General features: G+C 34.6%; 1 pseudogene; it reads left to right on the top strand.

Annotated features, from left to right (window-relative positions):
- Nucleotides 1-8,808: 8,808 nt before the first annotated feature.
- On the top strand, nt 8,809-11,686 carry LOC146886707 (receptor-like protein kinase FERONIA pseudogene; annotated as a pseudogene).
- Nucleotides 11,687-17,342: the final 5,656 nt, after the last annotated feature.

Genomic DNA, 17,342 nt, shown 5'->3' with positions numbered 1-17,342 from the left:
TAAAATGAAAATAAGAGTGCAAATAAGGTGAGAGAGTGCATTTTGATGAACACCTGAAAAAGCCACACTGAAAATAGAGAGTGGAGGGAGAATTAAAGGCTAATTGAAGGGAGTTTAGATGGAGCAAGGTAGAGGAACATGTTGCTATCACCACAGGATCTAAGTGACGCAAATTTGAGTTAGGAAAAGAGGTTAGGGGAGTTCCACTTTGTCTATTAATTTGAGTTATATGATCGTGTATTATGATTGATGATTGAGGTGTATTTTCTGCTATTTTTACCTTGAGTTTTCGCATTTCTAGAATTTTTCCAAAAATCGCCTAACAGCGTTGAAGACCCGTCAGGTGTTACACGTTTCCAGAACCCAATTTTTGGGTTTTTCCTATGAACCACCTAGTGGTTGGAGGCTTCCCGCCAGGCAATGCGAACTGGCTTGCCTAGTTTTCTGTTATATTAAAATGGTTGTGATGCTTGGGAGGAATACCCATATGGAATTGCACGATTGTCGTTGTGATTGATTGTATGAGATTACATCATTTGATGACAATTATGTGAACATGTCTACATTGGGAATTTGGGTTCATGTTAGGGTTGGGGATGAAGAGATATGATTTTTGGTCTTTGATAAGTGTGTGGTTTTTGTGAAATTAATCTTAATTGGAATATGCCAAATATGTATAATCGATTGAATACTAAATGAGTATGAGAAATGCATGACAGAATTGACGTTGGGGGAATTGGGGTTCTACAAATGTGGGAAATATCTTAGCATAACCCAGAAATATATGCACCGCTTGACGACACATAAATTGTCGCCAAGCGACATATCAGCATAGCAGGATGTTTTGATTTTTGTTCTGTTATTCGCATTCTTAGGGAGTTTATCTGGTAGTTTTGTGTCTAATATGGATAATTGGACAGAAGGTATGGGAATAAAGTACTTACATATAATAGGATTGTGTCCATGCATAATGGTGGGATGCATGTAAGCAAATGAGTGTAAAGGTAAGCTTGCATGAAGTGAAATGTGTATAAGGTTTGTTTTGGAAATTTGTCATAACGTGCTGAAGTGAATGTGGGATGAAATTCATTGTGGTATATTTTAATTGGATAAAAAATGGTATAATATGTGTTAAGTGGGATAAAAGAAAGTAATTGGAGTTGTGCTATGTGTGACTGTAGTGTGGTAACATGGTTTGCTTGGGATATTGTATGGTTGTGCAAGTTGTATATGTGGTAGGAATTTTATGACATGTTTTACTAGATCAAATGATAGTGTAATGAATTCATAATGCTTGTGAGTGTGTGTGGACTGTATTAGAGTCATGATTATTATGATTGAATAAGCTTTTGTGATGATGCCTGACTTTATGGGAAGTGCTGGGCTCCTTGGGACCATCCCCAAAATGCATAAAACCAATAACACTTACGCTACTAGTATAGCGCCTGGCAACTCGGGAAAGGCCGTTAGGCGGCAGGGACTCAAAATAGTGGTAGTGGCCACTAGGATCACGTGGCACCTAGTGGAATGAGTGGTTCGGCCAGGCGAAATTGGTCTGGTAGAAGTACTGGAAGGAGCTCGTCGCTTGGCGACGTGAGGAGATTGCCGGCGGTATGGAACTAAGTTCTGCCTAGTGACGTGAGTGATGCGCCAAGCGGTTTTGAGTGCAGAGTTGGATTGCGAGGAGGATTCTGCACGGTTTTGGATGAAGGTCTTGATGCGATGCTTTGTTGGGGGCCCAATTACGAGTGCAACTTGTATTGGGGTAACACATGGCCACTCGAGGTTGTAGCCTGGTGGTTTTGGAAGTTCAGTGAAATGTGCGAGATCGTGGCTCGTACGGATGGGTTCTGGAAGATTGCCCTCCTCGGTGTTATCCAACAAGTTTGGTAGTGTGGGGACAAATACGAACTGTCGTTCGTATTGGGGAACTCCACTTGGTGTCATAGATCGTGGCGGTGGCAAATTTATTACCGCGTGTGGACTATTAGGTGGTGGCCTGTAGTCGGAGAGGTGAGTAAATACTCGTGGCAGCAAAGATTAATCAGTGTAATCATCAAATGGTGTAGAATCAAGGGGCGTCCAATGGAAACTTTGAAAGTTGAGGATTAAGGATTGGGGTTCTAACACGGGTCATGGGTTGAATTGTATTTTTTTAATTTATATTATATTTCCTTTTATTTGAGCTCACCCAATTTGTGTGTGTTTGGGAGTTTTACATAGATATGTTTTACGAGTTTTATGAATGATTTTGTAATTTGCGTTATGAACAGTTTAAATTTGTAATAAGTGAATGCTTTATGGATTTTTGCATTGGCGCATTTGAAATAATGATTTTAATTTTTTCACGCATTTTGGGAAAGTGCTTTAATAGTAAATGCGATTTATTATTATTATTATTATTATTATTATTATTATTATTATTATTATTACTTTCCTATTTTAATTTTAAATAAATAATTTCCGGCAAGGATGTTACACATTCAATCTAATCTTTTTCTCAATTTTGAGAAGTGTCATTTCATGGTAGAACAGAGTATAGTTTTGGGGCACATCATCTCAAGTAAAGGCATAGAAGTTGACCCTGCTAAAATTTCTGTTATTTCATAGTTGCCTTACCCCTCTTCTGTGTGAAAGGTTCGTTCTTTTATTGGTCATGCAAGGTTTTACATGCACTTTATCCATGATTTTAGTAAGAAGGACTTCCTATTGTCCAAGTTGCTGCAAAAGGATGTTGACTTCATCTTTGATGAAGGATGAAAGAGGCTTTTGATTGCCTCAAGAAGGCCATGACCACCACTCCTATCATTCAAGCGTCAGATTTGACAATCCTATTTGAGCTCATGTGCAATGCGTCAAATTATGTCATGGGAGTTGTCCTAGCACAAAAGATTGATAATAAGTGGTGGCTCGCACCACCGTTGGCAGTGGTGCGTGGCTGATAGCGTCGTCGACAGTCTTGGTAGTGAGTAGTGTATGTGGTTGGTGGCAACATGAGGTAGAAGATGAAGTTGGGGCATGTTCATTTACGGTGTTGTTTTAAAGAACATGAAGTTAATTGGCTTAGGGTTTTGAGACAGATTCAATATTTTCTTCATGCACCCCATAATTTACTCTCAAACCACTATTTTAATTGGGTTACTAATTTTAATACTTTCTGCACCTTTGTGGTTCATCTTTTCACCCTTATTCTATTTTGGGCTTTTCATTTTTATTTCTTCATACACTTCCAAAAGTAAAAACCCCACACTCCTTGCATTTAGTTTTATTTTAACTTATGTACCTGCATTTTCACTAAGCACACACCCCACTCCTTTAATTTCCTGTTTTAGTCTAGAATGTATTTACTTTATGAACCACGCGTTTCTCTATGTGCACCCCATTCCCATGTGTGTAGTTTTTCTCATTGCACCCACATACTCACTTATGCACTTCCATTTTCTATTTTCAATTTTACCATTTTCTAATTAAATCTTACATTTCAATCACATCATTTTCTAAAATAATAAAATATTTTAAAGTAAAATTAAAATTAAAATAGTTTTTGAAAAATGATAAAAATAAGAATAAAAAAAATTAAAATTATTTTCTTTAATTTTTCTTCTAGTATCTAATCGACAGTTCGCATCGCACGACACTTCGGTTTTTAAAAAATAAAAAATTATAAAAATAATTTTGTATCTAATCGACCGTTCGCGTCGCACGATGCTCCTTTACAAATTACAAAAATTATAAAAATAGTTTTGGTGTCTAATCGATTGCTCGCGTCGCACAAAACTCCTTTTCAAAAATATAAAAAATCATAGAAATGTTTTGGTGTCTAGTTGAGCACTCGCATCACACGACACTCTTTTTCAAAATATAAAAAATGTTTTTTGTGTCAACCCGGCCGCACGCGTCGCTTGACACTTATTTTCAAAAATGTCAAAAGACAACTTTAAAAATTAAATATTCTAATCAAGTTTTATGAAGAACTACGTGATCCCTGATTTTCCATTGTGAATTGAAATACGTAGGAGCGAGGTCAGACCTTGTCAAGTTCACTTTCAAAATGTCATTTCCAAATAGTTTTACAAAGAACTACGTAGCCCTAATTTCTCATTTTTAATGAGAATACGTAGGACCAAGGTTAATGCTTGTCGGGTCCTTTTCATTCCAAATATAATTCTATTCAATATTTTTTTATTTGTGGGAAACATAAATATTATAAAATAAACACATCTCTTTTACAAATTTAATTAGAGGTACCACCTTTGGACGGGACGTTGTAGGGTGCTAATACCTTCCCTATGCGTAACCGACTCTCGGACCCTTAATTTGGTTTTCGTAGACTTTATTTTATTTTTATAGTTTTCTGTAGTTTTCTAGAATAAACTATGGTGGCAACTTCAAATTTCTTTTTTCAAAACCAATTTCTTTTTGGTTCACCGTTCCGTCATGATTTAGGTTGCGACATGTTCCCTATCTTTTTCTTGTTGTTCCCTCTCCTTTTATCTTTGTTCCCTTTCTTTTTCTCTTTGTTCCCTCTCTTGCTCTAGTTCTCTCCTATCTTTAGACTCTTGTTCAACTCTTATTTCAAACTCTCTAAATTCTTCAACATATTGTATTTGAACACTTCTTTTACTATCAGACCCACTATCACTTTGCTTAGAAGCACGTCTTGTCATCATCTTTTAATTTCAAAAGTTCTCTTAAAATAAAAGTCTGTAGTTTTTCACAAGTTCCCTCCCAAGTAAGAAAGGTGATTCACAAAGGAATGCTTAAGTATCAAGTCTTATCTAGCCAGAGTTTACCTTGCTACTTACTTTGCTACTTTCACAAAAAAGATGTGCTCTTGAACTTATATAAGTTTTCACAAAGCTTTTGACTAAAAAAAAAAAATCATCAAAGTACCACACTAAAGACAAACTCCTAAGTTGGAGAGGTTTTAGAATTTTATATATTAAACCAAGCCACTAAAAACGTGAAAGGTAAATTGCAAACTAGTCGAATTCCTAATGGTGAGGCTTGTAGCTTTGGCTAGCAACACACACTCACCATCTACACCAATTACTAACAAGTTTAAATATGCCAAAAAGATGGAAGAACACCAAAGGCTCTTCCAAGACATTTGGTGCAATGGTTTTACAAAAGAAATGGAAAGAACAAATGTTATAAGCCAAGTGTGGCTAGTTTTCCCGAGGCAACTCTCTTGGTGTTTAGGCTCTCTTTCTCCCCTCACTTTGAATATGGTAAGCTCCTTTGAAAGGTCCTTAGCATGGAGTTTCAATTGAATATCCACCCTCCAATATGCTACTTCCAAAGATGGGTTCATTGTGGTAAAGTTCTCCTTACACCACAATTCAAAGGACACCAAAGAGTAGCCAAGAAGAGAAAGCAAATAAAAGGCTTAACACAATAAAAGCCAAAGTCAAAGGAATGAATTGAAACAAAAAGGAAAGATTATCCAACAATGGACAAGCAAGAAATTAAAGGCAATGAAACAAGGCATGCACAACAAAATGAACCTATGAATGGCACTAAAATAGAGTGACAAACTTAAAACAGAAAGCAAATGTAATTGAATGGCAAAGATGTGTGTCTTAATCTCAAGATTTAGTCGAAAACAAGTGAGTTAATCCATTAGGGCCAATTAAAACTAGATTAAAATAGCCTCAAAATTGCACTTAAATTTGATTTATCACTCATTGCAAGGCTAGACAATGTGAAAACAAGCCTCCACTTCAACTATTTTTCATTTTTTCATTTCGCAACCTTTTTCAATGATTTTTTTTTTCTATTTTTCTGTGAAGGTCTTAGATAAAAGAGGCAAAAATCAGAATTGAAATTGCACTTACCAATTGTTCGTGATAAATCAAAACTCGAGAGTGTGCATGCATATCCAAATGCATAAAAAATGAGATGTGAAATGTCATGCAAATGAAGCTAGGCATTTGAACCATGTGAATCAAGATCTATATCTAGATCTCAAATTTGTAAAGTGTGGATCACTTGCCATGTGTCCTAGTCACGCCACTCTTGTTTAACACATGTGTTTAATATGCAATGCATGGCTTATTCTAGATGCAAGCTCTCGACCTAGTCTTTGTAATTGGGTTTGAATTGACCCAATTGAAAAGCTAGGTGAAATGTACTTCACAATTTATTTTAGAAGCATGGCCTAAACATTTGGCCCAATTGAAATCTACTCTACTAGGCTAGGATAACCCCATTATATCTTAATATCCTCTTTGGCCCAAGAAAATAGCATTTGAAGTCCATGAATTACACTGGGTCCTTGAAGGTCCATCTTCTAGTCATTGGGCCTTTGGATGGGCCCAAGTCATCAAGGGATATCACCCAACCACTCACAAGGTAAGTCCTCTTCGTGCCTAGGACTTGATCAATTCTAGTGACTAAGACCTCCTTCTTCTCTTCCCCACATAACCTACTATGCTCTACTTGAGTATGAGTAGTTATTTAGAGAAATGATACCTCCATATTGAATCCTTAAGTCAATGCATATACTAAAATACCACCATCATAGAATTTCTCCTTAAAATTTTGACAACCTCATGATTTTTCATGTTCACAATCATATAATAAATCTAAAATTAATTACACACACCAACCATTACCTAAGTAATAGTCCACACTTGCTACAATACACCAAAATTTCATATAAAGATGACTACTAGACTATGATACATTCGCTCAACGAGACCATCCACTCGCAAGGCGAAAAGTGCACAAAAGTCCACTCGTTTAATGACCATATGGCTTGCCCAACAAGTGAATCCTTAGAACTCTCAAAGGTAAATTCCTCCAAAATTTGGTCAACAAGCGTTTTCTCAACCAACGACGACAAAGTCAGTAAGCTCTCAAACCATGGAGTCGTTCAACAAGCATAACTCAACTAACGACTCTCAATTCAGTGAGCCTCTAACTTTGGATTCGCTCAGTGAGGATATACTCGCTTAATGACTACCAAGTTAGAAACTCCCTAACATAGGATTCGCTCAGCTAGTTCACACTCGACCAATGAGTCTACATAATTTTACAAGATTTGATTTTGCATAATTGTGTCAATCAAGTCCATTCTATGTAGTCTAATAGTTTTCACAGATGCCCAACTCATACCAAATTCAGTTTCACACAAACATTAGTACCAATTGGTATAAAAGAAATATCAAATCAACAAATGCTTCTAAATAAGCAACATCAGAATTAACACCCAAATTCACACATCATGAAACATGCAACAACTCAATTGCACAAGCTAATCTCAGTAAAGTCATGCAATTTACCAATTCAGTATTTATACAACTCAAAAATAGTGTAATTAGCTTCCCTTACCTGAAGGATGACTCAAAGTGCTCAAGGAGTATCAAATTCCACCTTCAAGCTATCAGAACATACAGACACAACCTAGGAACAACACAAACATGATCACGACATACCATTAGAACCATTGATCAGTAGAGACTCACAATAAGGACTTACAAGCCACATGCAAGCAAGAGATTCTCACATGCATGTCTAAGAATGAATGCCCAAAGGAAAAAGAGTAGAAAACCAACTTACTCAATTGAAGAAACTAATTAGAAAAAAGTGGAAAGCTCGCCACATGGATCACTCTAGCAATCTCCGATCTTCAAAGAGATGAACGAAGGAAGAGAAACTTTAGAGAGAAGGGAGAGAGTTCTTAGAAAGGTGTTTTTAGAGAGATAGAGTGTTTTCTAAGTAATGCGATCCTTTTATGAAATTTCTATTTATACGTAAGCTTTTGTTATTAAAATCATAGGATCTCATTACTTTAAAATACAACCACTCTTAAAACTCAATTTTGTAAGTCTTCACATTCTCCCCGACAACAAAAATTTTCGATCTCGAATATTGACTTATTAGAGAACAGATATGGGTATGACTGCTTCATATCCTCCTATAACTCTCAAGTAGAACCATATGTTCTCCTATCCCAAACAACCTTGACAAGGCTTATGGATTTTCCTCTAAGGTGCTTTGTTTGGCGATCATCTAAACCAACAGGCGGCACCTCTATTGAGAGATTTTCTCTGATTTGCAAAGCCTCCACTTCTAGCACATGAGAAGGGTCAGACACATACTTTCTTAACTAAGAGACATGAAATACTGAATGAAGCATTAACAAAGGAGGTAGGATAATCTCATAAGACACTTTACCAATTCTTTCGCAATATAGAAGGATAAAAATTAACTTAAATTATAATTTAATATGCTATACACACTTATAACACTATTGTCTTCTTTTTAACTTTAATATATTTTAAGTATGATAAAATGCTTGAAAGCATAATCTGTTTATTATTAGTGAAAGTAAGACATGAAAGGTTTGGAATATGCGTACAAAATGTAGGAAGCTTGTTTAAATTTGAAAACCTATATGGAGATTGTTCCAGCTAATGGAAAAGTTATGTGTTGAATAGTGGAGAAGCTTCTTGTCTCGTGTTTAAACACTCCACATTTCCACAATATTGTTCCAGCTATTCCACATTGAAAATTTCCAAATTTAATTTAATAAATTTATCTTCGGTGTTTATTCTTTTTGAAAAATGAAATTAGCTATCTGTGTTATTTCAATATATATAATTTATAGATTTATAGATATAATTTTATATATATACTGTATAATAAACAATAAAACATAATTTTAATTACCACGGTATTTAAGATCTAAATACTTTTATACGGATGATACATAAATACCATATCTTTCATTTTAGAACTATTCAAAATTAAAAATTATTTTATTTTAAAATATAAATAAATTGAAGTGAATGAAGTAAAAAAATAAAATATTAAAAAATGTAAAAAAATAATTTAAAGATATATGATTATAATTTTTCTTTTATTAATTACAATATGTGGTATGCAGCAGCAGAGAGAAGTCAATCTTTCACTGAGAAGTTTGTTTCAGGCGGACTTCCAGGCAACTCTTGTCAAGGATGATAACAAGGTTCCAGTCACTCTCAGTGCAAACCATGAGGTTCAACACTCTCATCTTCCTCTTTTTCCATCTCTTCTCACACCTCCAAGCGTACACTCCAGTGGACAATTTCACCATCAGTTGCGGTTCCTCCGGAACATCCTACGACGGCCAAAGGACATGGACCGGGGACACAGGTTCAGGGCTCTTAATAAACGAAGACGCCACCGTTTCAGCCAAAGCCACAACGCAATCTCCTTCGACAAACCACGTCCCCTACGCCACAGCCCGCCTTTCTTATTCCGAATTCAGATACTCCTTCTTTTTCTCCACCGGAGGCCCAAAATTCCTTCGACTCTTCTTCTTCCCCGCTTCTTACCCTTCCTATTCACGCACCCAGGCATCCTTTTCTGTTCACTCCAACCAATTCATTCTCCTCCAAGATTTCAACACCTCTCTCAACGCCGACGCTCAAGCCATCGACACTATTTTCAGAGAATTCGTGGTCAACGTCAACGACGCTGAGAGCCTTATCCTCACCTTCACTCCCTCGGAGCCAAACTCCTACGCTTTCATCAATGGAATCGAGGTGCTTTCCATGCCAACCGATTTATATTACACGCCACTAGATGATGTCGGATTCACGCTCGTGGGACATGGTACGCAATTCAGCGTCCAAAGTAGCACTGCCATGGAAACAGTGTATCGTATTAAAACGGGGGGCCAGGAAATCTCACCGCAAAACGACACCGGTTTGTTCAGGGATTGGGCTGCCGAAGAAGGTTATTTTATCAAAAACAATCCGAGGAATGATGATCTACCAGCTGACTTAGATGGGAAAATGAACATAACCGTGAATCCCGATTACTTGGCACCAAAGGAACTGTTCAGAACAGCACGTAGCTTGGGCACAAACGCCACTCTGAACAAAATGAGCAACCTCACTTGGGAGTTCCCCGTTGATGCTGGTTTCACTTACGTTCTCAGGCTCCACTTTTGCGAGCTTGATCCCAATATTACTGACATCGGTGACATGCAGTTCTACATTTACATAGCGAGCCAGTTGGCTGAAGCACGTTCAGATGTAATGAAATGGAGTCAGAAACAAAAAGGTCTGGCTGTGCACAGAAACTACGCCGTTTTGATTCCTGAGAATGGTGGTCAGAAAAAGTTTAATCTCTCGCTTCAAATGCATCCTTACGAAAGCAGTGTGGATACGATGTACAGCGATGCTATCCTGAACGGTCTCGAGATCTTCAAAATCAGCGACCCTAGGACTAACAACCTCGCCGGACCTAACCCGGACCCGATTCAGACACCACATCAAAAGAGAAATAGTAAAAGCAGAAGGCAGATAATTGGTATCACGGCGGCGGTAGTTTCCGGTGTCATTTTCATCACGTTTGTCCTTTTCTTTATCCTGTTGTTGACCATTTCCAAGTGGAGGAGTGCACTGTTCTTCTCAACGACCAAGTCAACCAAGCGACAGATTTTTTCTCTGCCTTCTAATAAATGCCGCCGGTTTTCTCTAGTCGAGATCAAAGCCGCCACCAAAAACTTCGACAACGTCCTTATCGTCGGCGACGGAGGATTTGGACACGTGTACAAGGGCTACATCGACGACGTCTCAGTCCCCGTCGCTATCAAGCGCCTTAGACACGGTTCTCAGCAGGGGGCTAGCGAGTTCGTTAACGAGATTCAGATGCTCTCGCAACTCCGCCACCGCCATCTCGTCTCACTCATCGGTTACTGCTGCGATAACAACGAGATGATCCTCGTTTACGACTTCATGGGACGTGGAAACCTCCGCGACCACCTCTACGGCACCGATAATCCCCCTCTCTCGTGGAAGCAGCGGTTGAAGATTTGCATTGGCGCTGCGCGCGGACTACGCTATCTTCACAGTGGCGCGAACCACATGATCATCCACCGTGATGTGAAAACGACGAATATCTTGTTGGATGAGAAGTGGGTGGCGAAGGTTTCGGATTTCGGGCTATCCAAAATTGGGCCGAATGAGATGTCGAAGGCCCATGTTAGCACCGCCGTGAAAGGCACCTTTGGGTATTTGGATCCGGAGTATTACACTCGGCAGCGACTGACGGAAAAGTCTGACGTGTACTCTTTTGGCGTGGTGTTGTTTGAGGTACTCTGTGCCCGTTCTCCTCTGATCCATACCGAAGAAATCGAACAGGTGTCACTAGCTAATTGGGCCAGATATTGCTGCCAAAATGGGACAGTGGCGGAGATTGTGGACCCCATATTGAAAGGGAAGATCGCTCCCGATTGTTTGGCCAAGTTTTGTGAGATTGGGGTGAGTTGTTTATCACAAGAAGGGATGAAGAGGCCGTCCATGAACGATGTCGTTTTGATGCTAGAGTCTGCAATGAAACTGCAAGAGAGTGCCGACGAAGGCGCAAAGGAAGATATTAACCATGTGTTTGATCCTGAAAAGCACCAGAATAGTGACAATGACAATGATAAGTTGATGTTGAAGCTGTTTTCTGATATTGTCGACCCAAGGCCACGCTGAAGTAATTCAATAATGTTCATGAAATGTTTGCTAAACAGTAAGATTCGAAGACCTATTATTATTTACATGCTTCAAATTTATGTATTCAGTGGTTGTAGTGCTAAAGTTTCTCTGTATATCATCAGGCTTCTTCTATCTCTTGCTAGTGAATGACGACACGTGCAAGGTTTCTTGATAAATTTACCTATTATACACCAAAATACAGTATTTTTTTTTCTTTTTCTTTTATCAAAATCTATTCATACTCTAATATTTAATAGGATAATCATTTTTTGGCAACAATATATTCTAATATATTATAACTCGTAGTTATATTATGTTATATAAATAAAAATTATATATTTTTAATGAATAACATATTTGTTCCTTTTTTTAAATACTTTTTGTTATTATTTTTTTATTGATTTTTCTTTTTTATTTAAATGTGTATTTATCTACTTCTAAGCATATGTAGGTATTCTAATTGTTACTAATCATGTAATTGTTATTATGAGACTCAATATAATCATTTAGAACAAAACGAATTCATGAAAGTCTAATATAAAAAAAAAATAGAATAGCTATTAATAAAATATTTATAGATAAAGTTTAATTATTTTTTTTGTCTTTGTTTTCATTCAAGATTGTCAAGTTGGTCCTCTTGTCTATTTTAATTTCAATTTGATCCGATTTTTAAAAAATTAATGTAATTTGATCTTTATCATTAAATTTTGGTAGAACTGATCGATACTTTTTCATCAAAATTGACATTAACATTATGTTAATTACACCAATAAACAAAATAATTCTTATTAAAAACTTTAATTTTGACAAAAAAATTCTTTGATTAGTCTTAAAAAATTGATCAAAATCAATTTTTTAAAGTTGAGACTGAATTGAAACTTAAAAAAATTGAATAACTAAGTTAATATGTTTGAACGAAAATTGGAACTAAATCGGTAATTAAACCTACCTATTAAATACTTTTCTTTCTCTTATTTAGTTTTATTAATAGAGACTAAAATATCTAAGAATCATGTTAATATTAAGGAAGTATTTACTCAATTTTTTTCTTCAGTTTACAGTTATTACCGATTAAATTTTTAGTGATGAACATTTTTTAGTAGATTTTTATTGAGTCTCTAACAATTCAACTAAAGATCATCTTTATGAGGAATTCACATAATTACAAACAAATTGTCACTGTCCGTAAAAAATGGGACAGTGGAAACGCTCTCTGAAAAGAAATATTTGTTCTTTCTACACGTCCAAAAACACTCCACCTCCTTATAATAAGGACATTTGATATCTTTTTATTTTATAACTTGATTTATATTTATTTTAATTTTTTATTAAAAATAAAGTTAAATTTATTATGTTTATTTGTTATATCAGATTGTAATATATCTAGAGTTGTCAAAACGGATAATCCGACCCAACCCGGTTCGACCCATCACGGATTGATCATTTAGTGAGTCAACCCAACCTTGCTCAATTTTTAGCGAGACAAAAAAATTCGAATCTGGCTCAGCCCACCATGAGTTGGCAGGTTAAACGGGTTGGCTCACGGTTCACTTAATTAAAAAAAATACATTTTTTCATTTCTTTTTCAGTCAAAACTAAATTATAATTCTAATTAAAATATAAATAAACTTTAATAGAATCTAAATACAAACTAAAATCAAGAAAATACAAATTATTTATATGTTGGCCGAAAAAACAACCTAACATGACCCAAATGTAAAGCCCAACTTAATAAAAAAAAACGTTTGTGTGACCTTTTTATCTGCGGGTTGGTGAACTAACCCAGCTCACCACGGGTTCAACTCCGGTGAGCCGGATTTTAGATGAACCGGGTCAAAAATCGACCCGTATTGAAATTTGTAAAAAAATTTCAACCTAAACGGATTCGAATTTGTGGTAAGCCAGGTTGACTCGCGGATTCCAATCCATTTTAACAGCTCTAAATGTATTATGACAAGTGAAATAAAAATTATTAAATTTATTGTATTGACTTGTGATATGGACTGTGATGTGCAATCGCAAGTGGAATAAGGAATCCGTGTTTGTGGAAGACAACATTCCTCGCGATTCATTCCTCTAAAATATCAGGAACGAAAGACCAAAAATCGTCACATGAAAACAATTCAATGGAAATGGCTGGAAAGGGATCACTCTAGTTTCTTTATATTTCGGAATCTTCTTTTTGAAATTGAAAAAATTATTATATCTTTTATAGGATTAAATTTTATCACCCTCTTTAAACTTACAAAATCAATTATGTAAAATTTAAAACCTTTTAAATTAGAAGTGTTAAAATATGTGTTTTTTTTCAAAATATTCAAAATTTAGATTTAGTCTATTTTAAAAAAATCATCTCACACTAAAGATTATTATTATTATTATTATTATTATTATTATTATTATTATTATTATTATTATTATTATTATTATTATTATTATTATTATTATTTTAGTCTTTAGTTTCCCTAATTTCAAAATGTATCACTTTTAATCTTTTAAATGATATTGATGATGTATGATAAAGGTATAAAGTTAATAGAGATAAAAGTAAAAAAGTTTGAATGTTGTTTTCGGATATTTTAAATATTTATTGACGAAGTTAAAATTAAATTTTGTTCATTAAATACGTGAAATTCAATTGTTCTTAGTTTTTAGCCAAAATTAACAAATTCCATAAAATTATATTATGTACCTCCTAATTTATTGATAAACTTTCCTACTCAAAAGGCCCGTACAAAATCTGTCATACACCATTTTATTTATTGTTTTCATCTCTCTGGCACTTACAAAAGCAGTACAACCAAAGAATACCAGATGACCTTTGTTTCTATAACAACAACTCTTCACCGCCTCCAAATCGAACTTAAAGTTAGTCAAATTAAATATAATGAATGAATTTTGAATTCAACCCCAAAATGAACCCCAAAATGAAGGTTAATCCACCTAATATAATTCAAATTATATATAACAACTTTAATATTCATTGAAATAAATTTATTTATAAATAAACGTATATTAATTAAATTACAAATATCTTGCAAATAATAATTATTTAATTTCAACACAAATGTTTGTCGGGCTCAGATCCTTCACATTGTACACTCTCTAGAGCTTAGTGTTTTACTTGAAATTTACAATCAATTAGTTGCTTAAAATATAGTTAAAGTATATCCTTTTATTTAATGTGAGTAACGAAAAATTTAATCAGTAGAAATTACGATATTGAATATAACAATCTTTCAACATACATATGAAAACATATTTACTAATCAATATTTAGAAATACATATATAAAATAATTTTTAACCTAAAAATAACACGCATTTTATAAAAGAGACATTTTTAGAAGTAACAGTTGAGATAATAATATTAAAATAATTTCTAACAATATTCTTAAACAAATAATTTTTAAAATAAGAACCAAAATATTTATATATATTAACAATATATATTATTCTTAAAGATAAGTGATAAAGAAAAATAATTAAGAATATTTTTAATAAATACTTATATATTAAAATCCGAGACCTCTATGCATGTATTCTTTATTTTGTATAATATTAATTATTAAGTAATAACAAATAAAATATTATCAAACTTGTTCTAATTAATTATATTAAATTAATATCAAATTTACCAGATCAATCAAAGTTGTCAAAATGAGTTATAACTCGCGAATCAACCCGGCTCACCACGGATTTAGACCGGATTGGGTTGAAAAAAAATTACAAATTTGAGTAGGGACAAAAATGAACTCGACCTACTAAGAACTTGGCTCATTCGGGTTGAACCCGTGATGAAATAGATTGGCGCACCAAACTACCAATAAATTTTAAATATTAAATATATATATATATATATATATATATATATTAAAAAATAAAACCCTAAACCTAAATGCTATTCTCTTCAATTCATCACTGCATCTTTTGTTCGCTGGTGGCGTCTTCAAATTGCTCCTTCCAGATTCTGCATTATTTGTTTGTTCATCATTTTCACCACTAGTGCAGTTTTCACTTTTTACCTCAGTCTTTAGGTCTCGATTCCAGTGCACCCAAAACCTATCAAAACACGATGTCATTTTTGTAATTAACTGGAACTTATATGATTTTGGGTCATCTAGGAACCAAAGCAAAAAAGTGGCTCTATGGCTTCGGTTCACACCCAAGACCAAAAGTTGTCTTTGGTCTCGCCCCAATATATCTCAGTTTTGAAATCGAGACAAAATATTAAAAACAACCACTGTCAAGTTCTCTTCGTATACCGGTGTACGCTTCTAACTTCAATCTCTCATCTTTCTCCTTCGCTTTCACTTCATAATTTATTTTGGAACTTGAGAAATATTTTTAATTGGCTAAAACCCCTTTGGAAAAAACCCTTCCTAATGGTTTCTATTTTTGTGGTCCCATGTGTTCATTTCAATTTTTGTGACGCTTGTTTCATAATAAAAAAAAATATTATTGGAAGTTGTTTGGTAGTTTCTAATTAGATCAGAGCATGGTCAAATCAAATTCAATCACGCTGCCATTTTATAATATTAGATATGTCTATATGTCGTGGGGAAAATGATAATTGATCATACAGGGAAATTAAGATCTAGGGAAATTGACCAAACAGTTGTAGATGACCATATTTCAATCGCTACTATTCAACATGGACTTCCATATAATTTTTTTTGAATATAAGTGGATTAAAGAATTGCTTTTATATCTAAATTCAGAAGTAAGAGTTCCAAGTAGGAATACAACTGTGTCTAATATTTGAAAGAAATTTTTTGAACACAAAGAGAGGGTGAAACTCCCAATGCGTAAATCTTAGCCGAATTTGTTTGACATCCGATTGATGGACTTCTATAAATCAAGAAGGGTTTATTTGTTTGACTGCTCATTTTGTGGATCTGAGTTGGAGGTTAAAGAGTAAGATTATTGCCTTTTGTAAAATGGAACCTCCACATACTAGTCATGATTTGGCACAAATTTTTTTTTGCTTTGTTGCTTGATTGGGGAATAAATAAGAAGATATTTTCTATCACATTAGACAATGCTAGTGCCAATGAGGTGTTGCAAAAAAATTTGAGTGAACAATTGAATTTGCAAAATAGTTTGATATGTAATGGTGATTACTTTCATGTAAGATGTAGTGCACATGTCTTGAATATTATTGTGCAAGAGGGATTAAGGGTGGCTTTTGATGCTTTACATAAGATTAGAGAGAGTATCAAGTATGTAAGAGGATCAGAGGCAAGAAAAATTGCATTTAAAGAATGTATTATTCAAGTGAGGGGTATTAATACCAAAGTAGGTTTGAGAATGGATGTTGCTACTAGATGGAATTCTACCTACCTTATGCTTGACAGTGCAATTAGATATTGACGTGCCTTTGCAAGCTTGGCTATCTGTGATAGAAAGTATGTTCATTGTCCATCAAATGATGAGTGGAAAAGGGCTACAAAAATGTGTGAGTTTTTGAAGCCATTTTATGTAATGACTAATTTGATTTCAGGTTCTTCTTATCCAACTTCAAATCATTACTTCATGCAAGTTTGGAAAATTGAATGTTTGTTGCGGGAAAATGCAAAACGTGATGATCTGACGATTAAAGATATGTCGTTGAGTATGATGAACAAGTTTAATAAGTATTGGGATCACTATTGTGATATTCTTGCTATTGGGGCTATTCTTGATCTATAGATGAAGTTTGAAGCAATTCAATTTTTTTATTCAAAGATTGATCCTTCTATTTGTGAAAAAAAGATTAATGTTTTAAAGGATAACATGTATAAGTTGTTTGAAGATTATGTCAAATTAAATCCAAATGAGTCAAAGAGTTAAAGTTCTGAATCCAAATGTATAAGTTGTTCTG

Source organism: Vigna unguiculata, chromosome 4 (genome assembly GCF_037176805.1).
Source record: "Vigna unguiculata cultivar grain cowpea cultivar isolate G323 ecotype 2 chromosome 4, ASM3717680v1, whole genome shotgun sequence".
In the NCBI taxonomy this organism is placed as follows: Eukaryota; Viridiplantae; Streptophyta; class Magnoliopsida; order Fabales; family Fabaceae; genus Vigna; species Vigna unguiculata.
The sequence above is the reverse complement of the archived record's forward strand: the minus strand, read 5'-3'. Positions and strand labels throughout refer to the sequence as shown.